This window comes from Rosa chinensis, chromosome 3, assembly GCF_002994745.2.
Source record: "Rosa chinensis cultivar Old Blush chromosome 3, RchiOBHm-V2, whole genome shotgun sequence".
NCBI lineage: Eukaryota > Viridiplantae > Streptophyta > Magnoliopsida > Rosales > Rosaceae > Rosa > Rosa chinensis.
In genome coordinates, this window is record NC_037090.1 from 15,582,387 (window position 1) to 15,602,068 (window position 19,682).

Here is a 19,682-nt window from a genome sequence, read left to right on the forward strand (position 1 = left end):
AATCATCACTAGCTGCTCTTACTTTCACCATTCCCACATCATCAAGAGCTTGGAGCAAGGAGAAGGAGACATCCACCACCTCATGAGCTTGGAGACCCATCTCCACCACCACTTTTGGCATCATCAATAATCACTCTTACTCCTTAACTCTTTATTCTTGATGTATCTTAGAATGTTGAAGTTTGTTTATCTAGTTATGAGTGAGTAGTGAATTTGTTGGGGCTAGGGTTGAAAGCCCTAGCCAATCTTGTATGATATTGATGTGAATCTTATGTTTTATGCAATTTTCCATTACCACCTTCACATGCTAATTCAAGAAGTGAATGCTTATATTGGAATTTGACTAGTTCAAGTATAATGCATTTGTCATCTCATGATTAGTGTTTTGAGATTAGTCACCTCTAGACATTAAGAGCATGAAAGCACACCATGTGTGCATATGAAGGTTGTGAGTTAAAATCACCTAGATCTAGGATTGGTTTGCTTGCATGATTATCTAAACTCAAAGCTTTATGCATCTATGAACAATGAATTGAGACTTATCCGGTAATAGGAATTGTTCTTAGGTAGTTAATTCTAGACTTATCCGGTTAGAATTGATAACATTAAAGGAGTTTAAGCCTTTGCAATCTTATCCGGATGCTGTTAATGTCTAAAAGTCTAGCGGTGGCCAAACCTTAGTTAACGCTGATCCGGTGGGCGGATCGATACTTGTATTTATGTTGTGATTCCCGTTACCTGTCAAGTAAAATACAACGGGCGTCAGAGGGAGACCGCGCTGGGCGGTCTTCAACTCTCCGATGCCTAAGTTAGTCAATGTATTTATGTTGACAAAATAACCGTAGGTAAGTATTGAATGCGTGATTAATGAGGATAGAGGAGAGAACCTTTTATAGGTGAGGAAGAGACTGATCTTGTCTTTGTTTTCGATGTGGGACTGATATGCTTCAGTTCTTAGTTTCAGAAGCTTCTGATGCTTAACTTGGCGCGGCGCGTGGCGGCGCGTCGGTGGCGATCTGGAGGCGGTCCGACGCCGAGGCTGTAGCCCGCCTGGCAGTGTGTTCTCATGTCATTCCTTTGGTTGGAATTAGTACCTTTGGCGGTACAATGAGCATGGCCCATTATAGCTAATTATGCTTGCAAATGTACACGTATGTACAAGTCCCCCAAGTCCCCAGTCAAGGAGGGCAATCTTGGTTGGGGAGTTGTTCGGCGGTTTGAAGCGTTGTCCTCCGCTAGACTTTGCAAGAGCATAATTAGCGTCAGTGCGTTGTCAACCGTTGGTTTTACTGAGCAAACGCTTTATACCCTTTCGGGTGGGCCCCTGCTGGGCCCCCCAGGGAGTCCCCCACTCCCCGGCGAAGATAGACCTCCGGATGGTCGTTGAATTGTTTGATGAGGGGGAGCTGCACGGAGCAGAGGGTGTTGGGTAGCGAGCCCAATGTTTTAGCACCCAAATGACGGGGGTCAAATTGCCTGATCAGGGCAGTCGTAGACTGTGACTAGTCCCCGTGTCCCGTAGGGACGGTCTGACGGTAACGCCGCGTAGCGGTCGTTGTCAGTGAGGCGTAGCCTCGGGATTTTCCGTTTGACGGACATCCCCCCGCTGGATGCAGCAGGAAGCAGCGTCTGATAGACGTGCCTGGCGGTTGTTTTTGCAAGATGAAAAAGGGGTTCCGCCAGAGGTGTGTAGCGACAGACATCGCGCTTGCAGGATGGCAAGGGAGAAGTTCCGCTGGCGGGGTTTCGCTCAGCGGAGACTTCGTCGCTTGGAGGATGACAAGGGAGAAGTTCCGCTGGCGGGGTTTCGCTCAGCGGAGAGAAGTTCCGCTGGCGGGGTTTCGCTCAGCGGCGACTTCGTCGCTTGGAGGATGACAAGGGAGAAGTTCCGCTGGCGGGGTTTCGCTCAGCGGAGACTTCGTCGCTTGGAGGATGACAAGGGAGAAGTTCCGCTGGCGGGGTTTCGCTCAGCGGAGACTTCACTCCTTGGAAGGTGACAAGGGAGAAGTTCTGCTGGCGGATTTGCTCAGCGGAGACTTCACTCCTTGGAAGGTGACAAGGGAGAAGTTCTGCTGGCGGATTTGCTCAGCGGAGACTTCACTCCTTGGAAGGTGACAAGGGAGAAGTTCCGCTGGCGGATTTGCTCAGCGGAGACTTCACTCCTTGGAAGGTGACAAGGGAGACGTTCCGCTGGCGGATTTGCTCAGCGGAGACTTCACTCCTTGGAAGGTGACAAGGGAGAAGTTCCGCTGGCGGATTTGCTCAGCGGAGACTTCGCTCCTTGGAAGGTGACAAGGGAGAAGTTCCGCTGGCGGATTTGCTCAGCGGAGACTTCACTCCTTGGAAGGTGACAAGGGAGACGTTCCGCTGGCGGATTTGCTCAGCGGAGACTTCACTCCTTGGAAGGTGACAAGGGAGAAGTTCCGCTGGCGGATTTGCTCAGCGGAGACTTCGCTCCTTGGAAGGTGACAAGGGAGAAGTTCCGCTGGCGGATTTCTCGAAGTTGCCCCTTCGGTGGTTAATACGTGTCGCGCCCATAGCGGGTTAGCGTGCGTAGGCTTGTCTGCTAAGCCTGTCCGTCTTCTAGCCTTTAATGATAGTAACTGTGGGTTTTGTAACCGAGATGACGCTTCGGGCAATCCGGAGAGTGAGTGGAGATGTACGACACGTGTACGGCTAACAAGGGATGTTGGTATGGAGCGGACGGTCGAGGACGCGTTGGGGCCTATATAAAAAGGGGGGAAATTCTGGGGGATTCGACACTTCGTGAAAATTTTGAAAGCTTAGCCATCGTTTGTTCGAAACCGGAGAAGGAGCCTATCGAAGTTTGGATAAACTACTCCCAGAGACGTTGGTCATACCTGTGCACCACCGTGCCGGAGATTGCATCACTGAGGTTGGTATTCGGATCTCTGTCTTCTGCTATTTGTTTCTGCTAGTTTCTGGGTTTTGTAGTGTTTGCTTTTCTGGGTGTGCTCTGAGGTGTGAGATGGGGGTTTTTTGTGGGGGATTGAATGATGGTTGGCCAATGCGTTCATTGGTTTTAGGATTTGGATAGTCGAGTCTGGGTTGAGTGTGTTTGTTTACACTTTGGGGTTTTCTGGGTTTTGTTCTTGATTATTTTGGCTATAACTGATGCGAGAATAGGCTAGATCTATGTTTGTGCTAACTGATGTGGGTTTTAGGGTTTTGGGATGGCTAGCGTTATAGAGATTTCGAGCAGTGAGGATTCCGGGTCTGACGTGTCGCTCAGCGCGGCGGATGGGGTTTTTATTGATTCGTTGCGTCCGTCTGCCCATGCAGGATCCTCACTGCCAGAACCGCTAGAAGTTGAGCCGTTACAGACTATCCCCTGGGAAGCAACTATGGCCCGTGGTTCGCGTTCAGAGAGCTCTAGGGCGGGTGAGGCCGCTGCCGCCAAGGTTAGGCGCGACGAACGCTTGGCAAGCAATAGTGCTGCTAGCGGCTCCGCCGGGGAGGAAGAGGCAGCGGAGCAAAATGTTGAGTCGGCGTGGTTCCTCCCGGATGGGACAGCCGTTGACGAGGCGGGAGGGGGGATGAGCGGTGCTGCTGTCGCTCGACTGAAGCAGGCGTTCCGCTTGCCGGGGTCGGTGAAGCTGCGACCACCGACGGCTGATGAGAAGGCGTCGATTCTCCCGACGGGGTGTGCGGCCGTGCACGAGGCCATATTCCGCCAAGGGGTGACACTTCCGCTAGTGCCCAATCTTCAAATCCTTGTTTGTGAGTTTGGCCTTGCCTTCGGTCAGATCTGTCCAAACATGTGGCGGTTGATGTTGGCGATGAACTCCTTGTGGCGCTTGTCGGGGTGCGAGGGGCCTACCGTGGCGGAAGTGCTCCATTTCTACGAGTTAGTATATGTGAAGCGCCAAGGTTGCCACGGGCAAGTAAATTTGAGTCGCCGGCAGGGAGCGCCCAAGCTGATCGAGAATCTGAGGGACTCCATGTCCTATTGGCGGGGGACCTTTTGCGTCGCTACCGACGGTTGGGAGTACCACGCTAGGTCTAACGAGGAAGGGCCGTCATTTAGGATTAAGTCCGAGTTCCAACCTATTCGAGGTTGGTGGCCTGTGTCCGCTGAAAATGTTTGGCGTGCATACATGCTTGAACTTGTATTCTTACGACGTGTTTGTCTTGTGCAGCGGGACTCCGGTATACGCTGACGCGTGCAGAAGAGTGCCGGGTGGCGAGGATCAGAGGTTGCTGGCGGAACCGAAACCTGCTTGATTTCCGCTTGCTAACTGGTTGGGAGTTATTGGTCGACCTGCGACTAACACGCTCTATTAGTGAGGATCCTACCCTGTCGTTTCGTTTTATAATTGAATTGTGTCTGACTGGTGGCTGGCTTTCCCTTCTCTCTTTTTTTTATAGAAACTCCGCCGGGCAACAAATCAAGTCGCGACGCGTTCGAGAAGGCGATGGATCGGGCGGAGATAGAAAACTTTTTGGAGGCCATGTATGCTGAGGGGCTGGCGGCCCAGCAGACCGTGGTGAACCCGGAGACGTTGGCGTTGAGTCACTCCGAGGTTCCGGTGGAGATGGCAATGCCACACCAGTCTCACCTTGGCGAAGATGGTCTGCCTACGGTGCAGGCGGGGGCTCAGGCGGATGGCGGGGAGAGGGGAACCGTTGCTACCGGGCAGCGGGAACGGATGCCTGCCACCAGGCGCGGTCCTCAAAAGAAGGCGGTACCTTCAACGGAGACTGCTACCGAGGCCAGGGGTGAGCCGCCAGTGCGGGTGACGAGGACCGCTGCTGGCACACAAAGGGCGCTGGAGAAGAGGCGCCGGCAGCCTGACTCCCCCGCCGAGGAAGAGGAAGAAGAGGTGGTTATCGGGGTCCGCCAACAAAAGAAGGCCCGACAAACCGCATCGAAAGTTGCAGTGGCGGAGGGAGAGGCGCCCCCCGTCAGTGATCTGGACTCCTTTGCCGAGTACGCGCCGTTCATGACAGAAGGGGAGCGAGAGTTCCTCTTCCATCTGTGTGAGCGGCTGGGGTTCGGGGGTCTGGCGGGCATATCGCGCCCGACGGCAATTGACCAATCGCCCTTCAGCTCTGCGTTTGGTCAAGTATCGGCGGGGTTACACGATATGTTCGTGGCGGCGTCTAAGCAGCCCCGGATTGAGGCGGAGCTCAGGGGAGAAATCGAAGGTCTCCAGAGGGAGTTGGCGGAGGCCAAGGAGAGAGTGGCGGAGATCCAGCGGGGATTGGTTAAGGCGGAGTGCGATTATGCGGACGCCCGTGGCAAACTGAATGCGGCTATCCGGCGGGATCTGGAGAGGAATGAAGATGTCTCCAAGTTGGAGCAGGAGATTGGGCTGCTGAAGGAGAAGATAGCCGCCAAGGACAAGAAGCTTATTATAGTGCAGCGGGAGTCTGCCGCCAGACTGGATGAGATGAAGCGGCTGGATGGTGAGGTTGGTCGCCTGAAAGCTGAACAGAGTGCCTCTGCAGCCGCCGCCGTTGAAGCGTACAAGCTGTCGGCGGAGTATAAAAAGGCGATGACTGAGGCGGCGAAAGCTGGCGCCCGAGCAAACGTAGACATGTTGAAGCGGAAGGGTGCCATTGATTTTGTAAAGGCGTCACAGCCTGACGTGCCGCTGGTCCAGAGTGCCCCGGCGGAGCCAGAAGTCGTGCCTGCCCAAGCTGCAGGTACTCATTCAGGCAGCGGGGAAAGTGGCCCGCATCCGACGGAAGGGTCCCAGCAAACCCCCCAGCAGACCCCGTCGGAGGTGTCACGTGCCGGGTTTCTGGAGGCACACACCCGAGCCGACGGTACCCTAGAGACTCCCAGTCCGACAGCCCGAGGGTCCGATCAAGCGAGCCGATCGGTCGCGCCGCCAGCCGTCGAAGCAGCAGAGGCCGAAGCCAATCGCTGAACCTATCCGAGATCTCCGAAGTTTTTTTTTTTTTTGTGTAGCCGCTGAGGCATACTAGCTTGTACCGAATTTTGTGAAATGAAGTACATTTCTGACTTGGTTTGCCATGATGTGTGTGTAGTACTATTGAGTTATATTTTCTTTTGTCGATCAATGGAACATTAAAGGAATTAAGATTGGTCCAAGTGCACCGCGTAGCGGACGGAGTCCGCCGACGATTGCTGGCGTTGCCAGTTGCCCTCGGTGCTAGACTTGGTAACAATGGTCTGAATAATTCCTCGTTTCATTGATGGCTGACTGATCAGCGTACAACAGTGGGGTAGTACCCGTTGGGTAGCTTCCCTTAGCTAAACATTCGAACAAAAAATTTAGCTAAGTCAAGATGCGCATGGGTAGCGGTTTGACTATTTGTAATAATACCGAAGGTGTTCAGTATTCCAAGGGCGGGGCGTTGTGACGCCGTCCTTGTCCATTAAGTAGAAGGTGCCTGGGCTAACGACTTCCACAATTTTGTATGGGCCTTCCCATGTTGGGCGGAGTTTTGTCGGTGGCGGAATGACTTCTTTCATGACCAAGTCCCCCAGTTGGAGGTTCCGGGCCCTGACTCTGGCGTTGTAAAAACGTGATACCCGTTGCTTGTTTTGCAGATTGTGTAAATGGGCCTCGAGTCTTCTCTCTTCTAGGAGGTCCCTGTCCAAATTGACGCCGGCGCTGTTGGTCTCTGGGCAGTAGCCTTCAACTCTAGCGGTAGGTTGGGTAACTTCAATGGGTAAGACAGCCTCTGTGCCGAACATCATACAAAAAGGAGTTTCTCCGGTGGCGGAGGTTGGAGTTGTTCGGATGGCCCACAGGACTTCTGGGAGTTTCTCCGCCCATAAACCCTTGGCGTCGTCGAGCTTCTTTTTTAACAATTTTTTGATTATCTTGTTTGCCGCTTCGACCTGGCCGTTGGTCTGGGGGTGGGCGACAGATGCAAACCTCAGCTTGGTGCCCAAGTTGATGGTGAAGGAGATGAGCTCGTCATTGTTGAACTGTGTGCCGTTATCTGTGATGATTGTGTGCGGGACACCGTAGCGGCAATAGATATTCTTCCAAAGGAAGTGAATTACCTTGGCGGTAGTTATTGCCGTCAGTGGCTCTGCCTCTATCCACTTGCTGTTGTAATCGATGGCAACAATGATGTATTTGAACTGGCCCTTGGCAGTTTGGAATTTGCCCATCAGATCAAGGCCCCACGTAGAATGAATCCATGGGCCCACGATGATTGACAGTGGCTCTGCTGGTGCGTGTGGGAGATCTGCGAATTGCTGGCATTTGTGGCAAGACCTCGAAATCCGCCGGGCGTCATCGCCAAGTGTGGGCCAGAAGTACCCTTGTCGCATTGTGCGGTTGGCCAGGGATCTGGCGCCCGAGTGGTTTCCGCATTCTCCGCTATGGATTTCAGTTAGGACAACCCTTCCCTCCTCTGGGGTTAGACAGCGGAGGTTTGGATGGGTGAATCCCTGGCGGTAAAGTTTGCCGTGCTGGATGTTGTAGCGGGTTGCTCTTCGTTGGAGCTGCCTTGCCTGGACCTTATCTTCTGGCAATGTTCCGCTGCGCTTGTATGCAATGATCTCGTCCATCCAGCTGGGGTCGACCTGAATGTTGAAGATTTCCGCCAGAGTCTTTGTGATGCTTGGTTTGTTAAGATACTCCACCCTTGTGTCCGCCGGACTCTGATGTGGTTGGGCGGTTGCCAGTCTCGCCAGGGAATCAGCCTTAGCGTTCTTTTCCCTGGGGATTTGTGTGATTGTGTGAAACTTGAACTTTTTTAGCAACGTTTTGACGTACCCCAGATACGCCGCTAGCTGCTGGTCCTTGGCTTGGAAGCTGTCGTTGACCTGGTTGACGACTAGTTGGGAGTCGCTGAATATGTTGACGCTGTCAGCTCCTGAGTCAATGGCGAGGAGTAGGCCGGCGATGAGCGCCTCGTACTCCGCCATATTGTTTGAAGCTTTGAAGTTGAATTTCAACGCATATTCTGCCTTCAGTCCCCCGGGTCCGGTTAAGATGACCCCGGCGCCGCTGGCCTTGGCGCAGGCGGAGCCGTCCACATGTAGGTCCCATCCTGACTGTGGGGTAAGTACCCCTGTACCGGTTACCATTTCTGTTCCGGGCTGTGCTTGAGTACCGGGTTCTGGCTGACGCTCAGTAAGTTCAGCGATGAAGTCTGCTACTGCCTGGCCCTTCATGGCGGTTCTTGGCTTGTACTCGATGTCAAATTCGCTGAGCTCAATCGCCCACTTGCTGAGTCGCCCTGAGTGTTCAGGGTTCTGCATCACCTGTCTCAGCGGTTGATTGGTCAACACATGGATCGTGTGGGCCTGGAAATACTGCCGAAGGCGTCTGGCGGCAACGATAAGTGCAAGCGCCAGCTGTTCCAACGGTGGATACCTTGTTTCTGCTCCGTTCATACCTCTGCCGGCGTAGAATACTGGGAGTTCATCCTGACCCTCCCGCCGAACAATGGCGCAACTTATTGCCGTTGCCGAGACAGCCAGATATATGAATAGCGTCTCTCCTTGGACAGGGACAGAAAGGAGAGGGACTGCCGCCAAATACTCTTTTAGACCTTGGAACGCCGCCTGACATTCTGGGTTCCAGTCAATGACCTTCTTGTGAGTTGTTTTGAGGAGTTTGAAGAATGGGGCGCACTTGTCAGTAAGTCGAGAGATGAATCGAGAAAGGGCGGTTAACTTGCCCTGGAGACACTGGACGTCTACTTTATACTTCGGGTCCGACAGGTCAAGGATGGCCTGTACCTTGTCTGGGTTAGCCTCGATACCTCGCTCGCTGACGATGTAACCCAGAAATTTGCTGGCGGTGACTGCAAAGAAACATTTTTCTGGGTTGAGGCGCATACCATAGGCCAGGAGGATGGTTACTATGATCCTGAGGTTTGCCACATGTCCGCTGGCCTTTATGCTCTTGACTAGCATGTCGTCCACATAGACCTCGATGATTTTTCCCAGATGCTCAGCGAACATTGCGTTCATCAACCGTTGATAAGTTGCACCGGCGTTCTTCAGACCAAAAGGCATGACATTGTAGCAGTAAAGGCCTTTGTCGGTGGTGAAGGTGGTGCATTCTTGGTCGCTGGGGTGCATTTTGATCTGATTGTATCCAGAGAAAGCATCCATCATGCTGAGGAGTTCGTGTCCGGCGGTTGCATCGACCAGCTGATCGATACGAGGTAGCGGGAAACTATCTTTTGGGCATGCCTTGTTTAGGTTTTTGAAGTCGACGCACATCCGCCACTTGCCGCTGGGCTTCTTCACCATTACGAGATTTGAGATCCATTGGGGGTAGATGACCTGGCGGATGAATCCAATGTCCCGTAGTTTGGCGACCTCCTGTCCGATTGCCCGGTATTTTTCCTCATCAAAGGCCCTCCGCTTCTGCTTGATAGGATAGAAAGAGGGTTTGATGGTCAGTTTATGGGTGATTATTTCAGTGGAGATGCCAGGCATGTCTGCATAGGACCATGCAAAGACGGTGGCGTTGTCACGTAAGAACTGAGTGAGTTCTGCCTCCACTTCTGGGTCTAGCTGGGAGCCTATGCGGACTGTCCTCTCAGGATGCTCGTCTGAGATGCAGACGGCCTTCAGTGACGTGTCCGGGTTGACCGGCTCCTTCATTACATATTTCTTCTCTTCATCTCTAGGATCCTCAAAGATATTCGGTGGTGGTGGGTCATTACCCACGGCCAGGATTTCATGGCGGCGCGTTGACCGCGCTACAGATGTTGAATAGCATTCTCGTGCCAGCTGTTGGCTTCCCCTCACACAGCCTGTGCCATTGGGCGTGGGGAACTTCATGAGAAGCATGTATCCGGCAATGATGCACTTGAGCTTATTAAGCGCTGGTCGACCAATGATGGCGTTGTACGAACTGGGACAGTCGACGATAATGAATTCCGTGTGCACCTCCGCCATACAGGGACTAGTGCCAATAACTAGTCGCATGTAATCCGACCCTAGTGGTTGTGTGATGTCTCCGGAGAAGCTGAGCAGTGGCTCATGATCCTGGAGTAGTTTCTTGTTCCGCTTGAGGTGGTCGTAGCAGCCACTGAAGATGACGTTGACAGCGGATCCGCTATCTATCAAGATTCTCCCCACCGAGAATTTGCCAAGAATGGCATCGACTAAGAATGGGTCGTCATGGGGTAAATGTACTCCGCGCTCCTCCTCCTCTGAAAAGGTGATAGGTTCCCATCCTGACTTCGGGAGTTTAGCGGATCTTTCATAGCGGATGTTGCAAACCTCCTTTGGGTGGTTAGCGCGTGCATAGCGCTTTCTTGCCCTGTGAGACATGCTGGTGATTGGAGCACCGCCATCGATGGTGTTGATGCGGCCCAAGGTTTCTACGTTGGCAATCACTGGCGGTGGTTGGCGTACCTTGAACTGCTCCAACTTGCCGTCACGGTATAAAGTCTCAATGGCTGTTTTGAGGGCGTTACAGCTGTTTGTATTGTGGCCGCTGTCCGCGTGGTATTTGCACCACTTGCCGGTGTTCCTGGGTTTGCCCGTTTTTGGGTACTTTGGAGGGGGTGGCGGTGGGATCTGATCCTTGCACTGATTATAGATATCTTCATATGAGGCCGTTAGGACCGTGAAAACTGCATACCGCTGTGAGGACTCCGTCTGCTTGTTGTTGTTGTCATGAGTTGGGCGGTTTCCCTTATAAAAATGCTGTCCCTTCTGCCGCTTGGTTTGGTGGCCGCCCTGCTGCCACTCTCTTTTCTTGTCAACTGACGGAGCTGAGGGGGGTTTATCAGCGGCTTCCTGGTGATTGGAAGATGGTTGTGCTGATTTTGCTGGCGTTGCTGGTGGTGGTGTTTCTCCATATGTGATGAATTCCGCCTGGGCGTGAATGACCGCCTCACTCATGACGTGGTCGTACGTTGCATTGGGATGGTTGTAATTGAGGTGATAGAGGAACGGTCCCTTGAGGAGTCCCTTCCTGAAGGCTGCCGACGCCATAGTTTTGTCCAGGTCGCGGCACTGAGATGCTGCCGCTCGCCATCTTGTGACAAAGGCCTTCAGTGACTCGTCCTCCCCCTGTTTGACGCTGAACAGCTGACTTGTGTTGTGATGTCCGGCAGACAATAGGATGAAGCGGGAGAGGAAAGCATGCGACAGTGCATGGAATGAGCCAACCGATCCTGGCGGACATTCAAAAAACCAGTTCATTGCTTCGCCGTCCAATGTTTCGCTGAACAGATGGCACAGGGTGGCGTCGTCGAATCCCTTGTTGTTGGTGACCACCTTGAAGGTGTCCATGTGGACAAAGGGATCGGTCATTCCGCCATATGGCGACATTTTTGGGGTCTTTGCATATGTTGGCCTGACGGCCTGTAGGATCGCGGCGGAAAAGGGGCCGGGTCTGGAAGTGAACAGCGGGTTCCGAGTTGACGTCGGGACGCCCGTCTCCGCCCGGATTAACCTCTGCTCCAGTTGGTGCATCCTTTCCAATAACTGGGCGGTTGTATCGCCGGCGGAATCGGCCTGACTCCCCGCCGAGTTGGCTTGCGCCTAGGTATGGGCGGATCATCCTCAGTCCTTGCCCTGACATTCAAGCTGTTGGCGTGCGGAAGGGATTCCGCCGTTTGTTCTAACATTAATTGGGGTATGGGCGGTGGTCCCATTCCTGACAACCCTGGTGGGTTCAGCGGTACGTGCGTTTGTATGACTGGCCCTGGCGCTGCCGTGCCGGCGCTGGGTCGACTACGCCTGGTACTGCGTGACTGTTCGCTCTGTGCCGGGCGGTCGGTGGCCGCCAAAGTGTTTTTTAGTTCCTCAAAACGTGTCATGAGCGCAGCCACCTGTTTTTGGGCTTCGGCCTTCTCTCTACGCTCCTCCTCACGCTCCCTGTTTTCCTTATGAAGATCCGCCAGTGCTATCTCGTACATGGTGACGAGATCCTGGCCTGACGGGCGGCTGCTGCCTGGGTTTGCCTCACCACCGAGATTGGCCGGGGTTGTGAATAGTGCGCGGTTAACGCCGATCGCGGGGTCGGAGGGCTGGGGAATGGCGGGGAGCTCCGCCTGCTCTTCAGCGTTTCCCCCGCTGTCGTTAGTCATGATGATTGTAGCGGGATGACCTTTAGTTCAAGGATTCCCACAGACGGCGCCAATGTTAATGTCTAAAAGTCTAGCGGTGGCCAAACCTTAGTTAACGCTGATCCGGTGGGCGGATCGATACTTGTATTTATGTTGTGATTCCCGTTACCTGTCAAGTAAAATACAACGGGCGTCAGAGGGAGACCGCGCTGGGCGGTCTTCAACTCTCCGATGCCTAAGTTAGTCAATGTATTTATGTTGACAAAATAACCGTAGGTAAGTATTGAATGCGTGATTAATGAGGAGAGAGGAGAGAACCTTTTATAGGTGAGGAAGAGACTGATCTTGTCTTTGTTTTCGATGTGGGACTGATATGCTTCAGTTCTTAGTTTCAGAAGCTTCTGATGCTTAACTTGGCGCGGCGCGTGGCGGCGCGTCGGTGGCGATCTGGAGGCGGTCCGACGCCGAGGCTGTAGCCCGCCTGGCAGTGTGTTCGCATGTCATTCCTTTGGTTGGAATTAGTACCTTTGGCGGTACAATGAGCATGGCCCATTATAGCTAATTATGCTTGCAAATGTACACGTATGTACAGATGCAAAGAGGGTAATTGGGTATTTGGGATTGCATCACTTGTAGTTTAAGCATCAATGCATACAAGGGAGGCTTTGGTGGACAATCTAAGCTCTAACTCTCATCCATTTGACAACAACTTGTTTAATTAGCTTAGTTTACTTTTCTTGCTCTTGTTGTTTGAATTTTGAATCGAAACCATTCCCAACATCAAATCAAATCTCTACACACCATCTTGCACATACTCACCATGAACTTGTACTCACTTGTGAGCCTTTGTTTGTGATTGTACATTTGTTTATTCTTCTAGTTTTCCTTTAGGTTTTTCCCTAGCTAGGAAAGGATTTACCAATCCTCGTGGGTTCGACATCCTTACTTAATCCTCTATTCTATAACTTGTACCTCTTGCACTTGAGGGTAGCTATTTGGTTCAACACAAGGGACGAGGGGTCGTGGTATGGGCCGTGGAGGCCCTCCCAATGTATGGCGCAGAGATGGTCACGGAAACAAGGTGCTAGGGCAGCTAAGAACCCTTCCGTCAAATAAGAAAGAGTTGATTAATTAGATTTATGAACAAGACCTTGATTTGATTCGCTTATTAATAAATTTCAAATTTTATTCTGAAGTACTGAATTTATTCAAATTTATTTACTATACACATATTTACATGGTTCGAAATAGCATTATAAAGATGTAAAGCAATACATCTAGCTAGAAAAAAAAATTTATTTGAATTAAAAGATTATCATTCTACCTAAAATAAAAATACTCTAAAGAATATGAGATATATTTAATGTCACAGACGCTCTGTATGCACCAAGAACTAATCGAACCTTGTTAAGTTTCAAAGCTATTTGTGCCAACGGTTATCATGTAAAAACACACTGTGAGAATGGAATTGAATACCTTTATATTACCTCTAATAAATGTGGAAGAAAACGCATTTTAGAGAAACTTATGAGTCAATCTAGTGGACTGTACCTCACTACAATTCGGATAATTGAATCCTATGCTGTCACCAACAATGAAATATGGGACACTGACTCATACAAGATTTGGCACGACCTCCTAGGGCACCCTGGTCATAACATGATGATCCATATTTCAAAGAACTCACACGGACATCCCTTCTTTCGAGTGAAAAATAAAATGGGAGAAAAATCCGCCACACTGAAAGGTGTCGGTCCTAGTACTGCTCAAATGCAGCCATTACTTTCTGAAGTACCAGAAGCACTACCTCCCTCCCATTATGCCTCATTGACTATTTCAAAGGCACATCACTCGTTTTGCAAAGCCTGCTCTTTAGAAAAAACAAGATCGAGACCTTCATATGCTAAAGATACAAAACAAAACATTCCATTCTTACAAAGGATACAAGAAGATATCTGTGGACCTATCCATCCAGAATGTGGACCATTCAAGTACTTTATGGTTCTAGTGGATGCTTCGACACGCTGGTCACATGTCGTTTTATTGTCCACAAGAAATGTTGCATTTGCAAAACTCTTAGCACAGATTATACGTTTAAAGGCTCACCACCCTGATCACCCTATCAAATCTATAAGGCTTGATAACGCTGGAGAGTTTACATAAAAAGCATTTGATGAATATTGCATGTCTATTAGAATCGATGTAGAGCATCATGTACCCTATGTGCATACACAAAATGGTCTCGCAGAAGCTATCATCAAAAGGCTACAGATGGTGGCTAGGGCATTGGTTATGCGCACCAACCTGCCTATATCTATATGAGGTTATGCAATATTTCACGCAGCTTTATTTATTAGTTTCAGACCCACTGCTAGCCAACCATTTTATGCGTACCAGTTGGTAACTGGATTGAGTTTGACATTTCACACTTACGCATATTTGGTTATGTAGTATATGTGCCTATTGCGCCCCCACAGCGCATCAAAATGAGTCCTCAGAGACAATTAAGTATTTATCTTAGATACGTGATTACACGCATTTATATGCATGTAATTGTATCTAAAACACTAGAATTAAGCTAATCCTCATGTCAATTAATATGTAATTAATCTATTTTTATTTACTTTGTAGAAAATAAGCGGAATTGCGGAAACGAGAGAAAATTAAGCGAAATTGGAGTTTATGAGAAAAAGACGATTTAGTTGGTGCCGGTCAACTATGATCAATGTCAAGAGAGTACGAGGGCAAGGAAAAACTTTGAATCGTAGAACGCAGAAAAAGAAAAAAAAAAAAAAAAAAAAAGAATTGTGAAGTGAAGTAAAAGGTGTCCGTTTAATTAATCAACCATAATGGTTGATTAATTAAACAAAGTTAGCTAAATGGTAGAAAGTGCTGCACGTGTCACCTCCCATTTTCTTCTTTTAATTAAGCAAAGATTCCCATCAGTTTATTATTCCTTTCTTAGCCACGGATGTTGCACGTGATCCTCTTATCTACTTGAACATTGACGAGCAGCCACCCATTATAAATTCAACACTCCTCTCTATTAGAGAAAAACAGAGACCTGAACCTAGAGTAGCAGCAAACCCTATTCTTCTTCACTTTCTGCCGCACTCCCCACCATCACCCTTCTCACTCTCCCTCTCTCACCCTACACCTAAAACCACTTCTCCACATCATTTCTTCTCCTCACCAAGAACCATTTCATCACCTCACCAAGATCCACTCCACCTCACTAAGATTTATTTTCCTCCTCACCAAGATCCACCATCACCTCAACAAGATTCACCTCACCAAAATTCCATCAATTTCTCAAGGGATTTCAAGAGGCATCAAGATTTGAGATTGGGTATAGTGGGAAGCTATAAATCAAGACTTGTCATAATTGCTTCATAGCAATTTGTGACTTGTTCTTGTTACTTTTCACTCTTCTTCACCTTTACCTATTTAATTTATGTATTTTGTTGTTGATTTGTGGATGGGTTGTGAGTAGTCTATTTAGGAAGCTAGGGTTTGAGCCCTAGCATGGATTTAATGTAATAAATATGTTTTGATTTAATGGTTTTCAATTTCGTGTTTGGCATATGTTCTATTCTATAATATTTGGCTTAGATACATGCTTAGGAGCTTGATTAACTCTTGAATGTGTAGATGAGCACGTCTAGAAAAATTAGGGGATCTAATCATTTCTCTAATTTATGGCTAGGATACTTGTTTAGAACATGGTTAGCTACAATACCAATTTCGATTGCCGTATTGGCTAACTTTGGAACCTTGATTCTAGGACTCTTCGCCTTTTGGTGCAACTAGAGGCCCTAACAAGGCTCTAGATTGTCCCAATTGAGTTTCTACGACCCTTGATCCGGAGTAGGAATATCTTTTAAGGAATCTATTGATCCATGAGCCTTGAAAAGCCTTGGGTACGGTTTTTGATGCCACTATGAATTGAATGACTATTGTCGGAATATATTTGTGCATTAAATTTGGCTAGAAAGATACCCTAGTGACCTAATTTTCATTTCTTGATAAGTTTCTATTATCTTTATCTTTAGTTGCAATATTAATTTTCAATTGTCAATTTTATTTTTCGCAATCAAAATCAAATTTCATAAACCACTTTCATTGTCAATACCACTTGGTTGTGGGTTTCCGCATTTATTTGTGGTTCTCTTGACCAATTTTAGGCTTGGTTGTTCCGAGCCGGGCATGTAAATAGTTTGGTGCTATTTTTCTAGGTTCTTTGTTAATTGTTAGTGACTTAGTAATCGGCATAACCAAGGATTGAAGTTAGCTTTTCAATACCCGTGGTACGATAATTTCGGGTCTAAATATTTCCCACTTCTTTGATGACCGTGCCCTTATTGCGCGTAAGTTGCATTCAAGAACACAAATCAATACGAATCCCTAACAATTATCCGCTACTTGGAGCCCTTGGCAGGCGATCACTTTACTGCTAGATTTGAGGACTTTGATGAGACAGTCTTCCCGTCGTTAGGGGGAGATAGGAAAAAAGATTTTCCAAGGGAACGACAAGAATTGTCGTGGTTTGTCCTCAGTCTGTCTCATTTTGATCCCCGCACTTCACAAAGTGAAAGTGAAGTGAAAAGAATAATCGATCTTCAGAACATAGCAGATTCGATGCCTGATACGTTTACTAATATCGTAAAAGTGACGAGATCACATATACCAGCTCCAAATGTGCCTGCAAGGTTAGAAGTCCCCAACAAGGGGCATGGTGCCGCTGATAAAGACACTGCAACCACACTTAGTGGAGGTGTGGTTGAGGCTGTGGCTCCCCAAAGGAAGAGGGGGAGGCCACTTGGTTTGATTGACACTCACCCAATGAAGAAGATGGCGAGTAAGGCATAAACCGATCCATTAATCATCAATGTAGAGAATCCCTCTCATGAGATTGTCTCTGATTATAGTTATGTCCATGAATCAATACTGGAGGATGCTTCGATGTTTGAAATGATTCCAGAGAACAAAGAAATCTCAATGGATTATGAGAGTGCGTATAAGTTGATAGAAAGATCTTCCATACACATTGATGATGTATTTGCATACACTGTTGCTCAAGAAATCATAGAGCACGATGATATTGAACCATGCCCTGTTGCAGAATGTCAACAAAGAGCAGATTGGCGTAAATGGAAAGAAGCAATCCAGGCAGAACTAGACTCTCTGGCAAAGAGACAGGTATTTGGTCCTGTAGTGCTAACCCCACCAAGTGTAAAGCCTGTAAGACATAAATTGGTCTTTGTCAGAAAGCGTAATGAAAATAATGAAGTCCTGAGGTACAAGGCTCGCCTTGTGGGGCAAGGTTTCTCACAATGCCCTGAAATTGACTATGAGGAGACATACTCCCCCGTAATGGACATTATAACGTTCTGCTACTTAGTTAGCTTGGTAGTTTCCGAATGACTGGAAATGCAACTCATGGATGTGGTTACTACATATCTCTGTAGGGATCTTGATTCATATATATATATATATATATATATATATATATATGTATGTATGAAAGTGCCTGATGGCCTTACATTACCCAAGTCAAGTGACTCTAAACCACAGAGTGCTTTTGCAAATAAGTTGAAACGCTCACTTTACGAATTGAAACAATCTGGGCAGATGTGGTATACCGGTCTAAGTGACTACTTGATTGGGAAGGGATATAAGAACGATGAATTATGTCCCTGCGTATTCATAAAGAAAACAAGTTCCAGATTTGCAACTTTAGCTTTATATGTCGATGATATGAACATAATAGGTATTCTTGATGAAATAAGAGAAACCACGAGCTACTTGAAATCCGAATTTGAGATGAAAGATCTTGGAAAAACTCGATTCTGTTTAGGCCTTAAACTAGAACACCGAGTTTGTGGAATACTAATCCACAAGTAGGGCTGGGTTTGGATCGGTTCGGTCTGAAAAGTTTGAAAACTGAGTCCGAAACTGACACTGTCAATTCGGTCAGGATCGGTTTTTCCAAAATGAAGAGACCGATGATAAATTGACCCGGAAATAGTTGGTTCGATCTATCGGTTTTTCGAGCCAAGAAATCTGTTTGTCCAGAATCTCCAGATTGATTCATTAACTCAAAACATTCTCACCATTCTTCATCATTGCAAAGTGCAAACTGAAGCGAAGTAACAAAGTACAAACTATGCAAACTGAAGCAAACTAGCAAAGTAACAAACTATGAAAACTAAAGCATCCAAATGGACCAAATCTGCAAACAAAAGCCAACAAAGAAAAACTCAAGTAACACATAAACACAATCACAATGTCACAATCTGCTCAACTCAACTAGCAGTTCATCAATTCAAGTACTTGGTTCATTACTTCATTATTTAGTACAGCCATAAACAGATAAACTAAACTACTAAAGCCATAAAGCCATAAACAATGCAAAGCTGCATATCACACTATCACAGTAGCAGAATTATAAATAGTCAAAGCAGTAGCACACTAGTAGTTCATTATTTCAAGTTTTCAACCAACAACAACAACATTTATTCAATTCTTATAAAATATAAATAGCCATGTCTTGAAGTCTTGAACCCTCAACGACAAGGCAGAAACCAGAAAGCAAGAACTTCATGACATTGACACCATTGAGGCATTGACTCATTGAGTCCACCTCCACCCTGTAAAGAAAAAGGGACATTCCAACCCAAATAAATAATGGGTCATGACCACTTACCCAATTTTAGCCCAAAAATTGTACACTTACTCCACCAAGAGTTTTTTAACCCCATTTACCCAATCTAACAGTGTTTGACAGTATTTCCCTCATTTTAATTAACAAATTACACTCATATCTCTCTCTCCTCCCCCTCATCGATTTCTCTCTCTCTCTCTCTAACCTCGTCTCAGGCTCTCTTTCTCTCTCTCTCTCTGTAAGCCACCACGCACACCACTCCACCGTCTATGACGGCCTCCACCGCCGCCGCTCTGTCCCACCGTCGGACCACCAGAGGATGACCCCATCCAACTCCACGATTCCAACCCCTCTGGGCTTCGCCGGTTTTGTTCGTCAGATGTCCAGGAAGCTCTCCACTCCGGAATCGGGTCTGGGCTTTGTTTGCAGGTCTCAGACGACGTCAAAACTGTGGTCTATTGGGGGGCAATAGACAGATTATTGCCCCCCAATAATTTCTTAATTGTGGTTAATTAATCACTGAAATTAGAGTTTTGATAAGTCTTATGTTGTTTTGAGTTTATTAAAGTACAATAATCTGTCAATGATAGAAACTGGTGATTTTTGGGGTGGTCTATTGAGAGGCAATAGACAGATTATTGCCCCGCAATAATGTCTTAACTGTGGTTTATTTATTACAGGTCATTTCAAGAAAAATGCTGCTAGATTCATTAACCAAAATAATTAGGTTTATTGGGGGGTCATAATATGATTATTGGGGGGTAATAAAATCAGACGCCGAAATTCAGTTACCAGTCCGGCAGTCGGATTCAGGATTCCGGTCACTAGACTGATCACCGGAGCACAGCAAGGTGGATGATGACTTCTCTCTCTAAGTGAGAAAGAAGGAGAGGGAAAAAAGTCCTAAAAATAAATAAAAAGAATAAAAAAAGAATTAATTGGGTATTAGGGAAATAATCCCTTAGAGTGTTTTGGGTAAATGGGGTTAAAAAACTGTTAGTGGAGCAAGTAGGCAATTTTT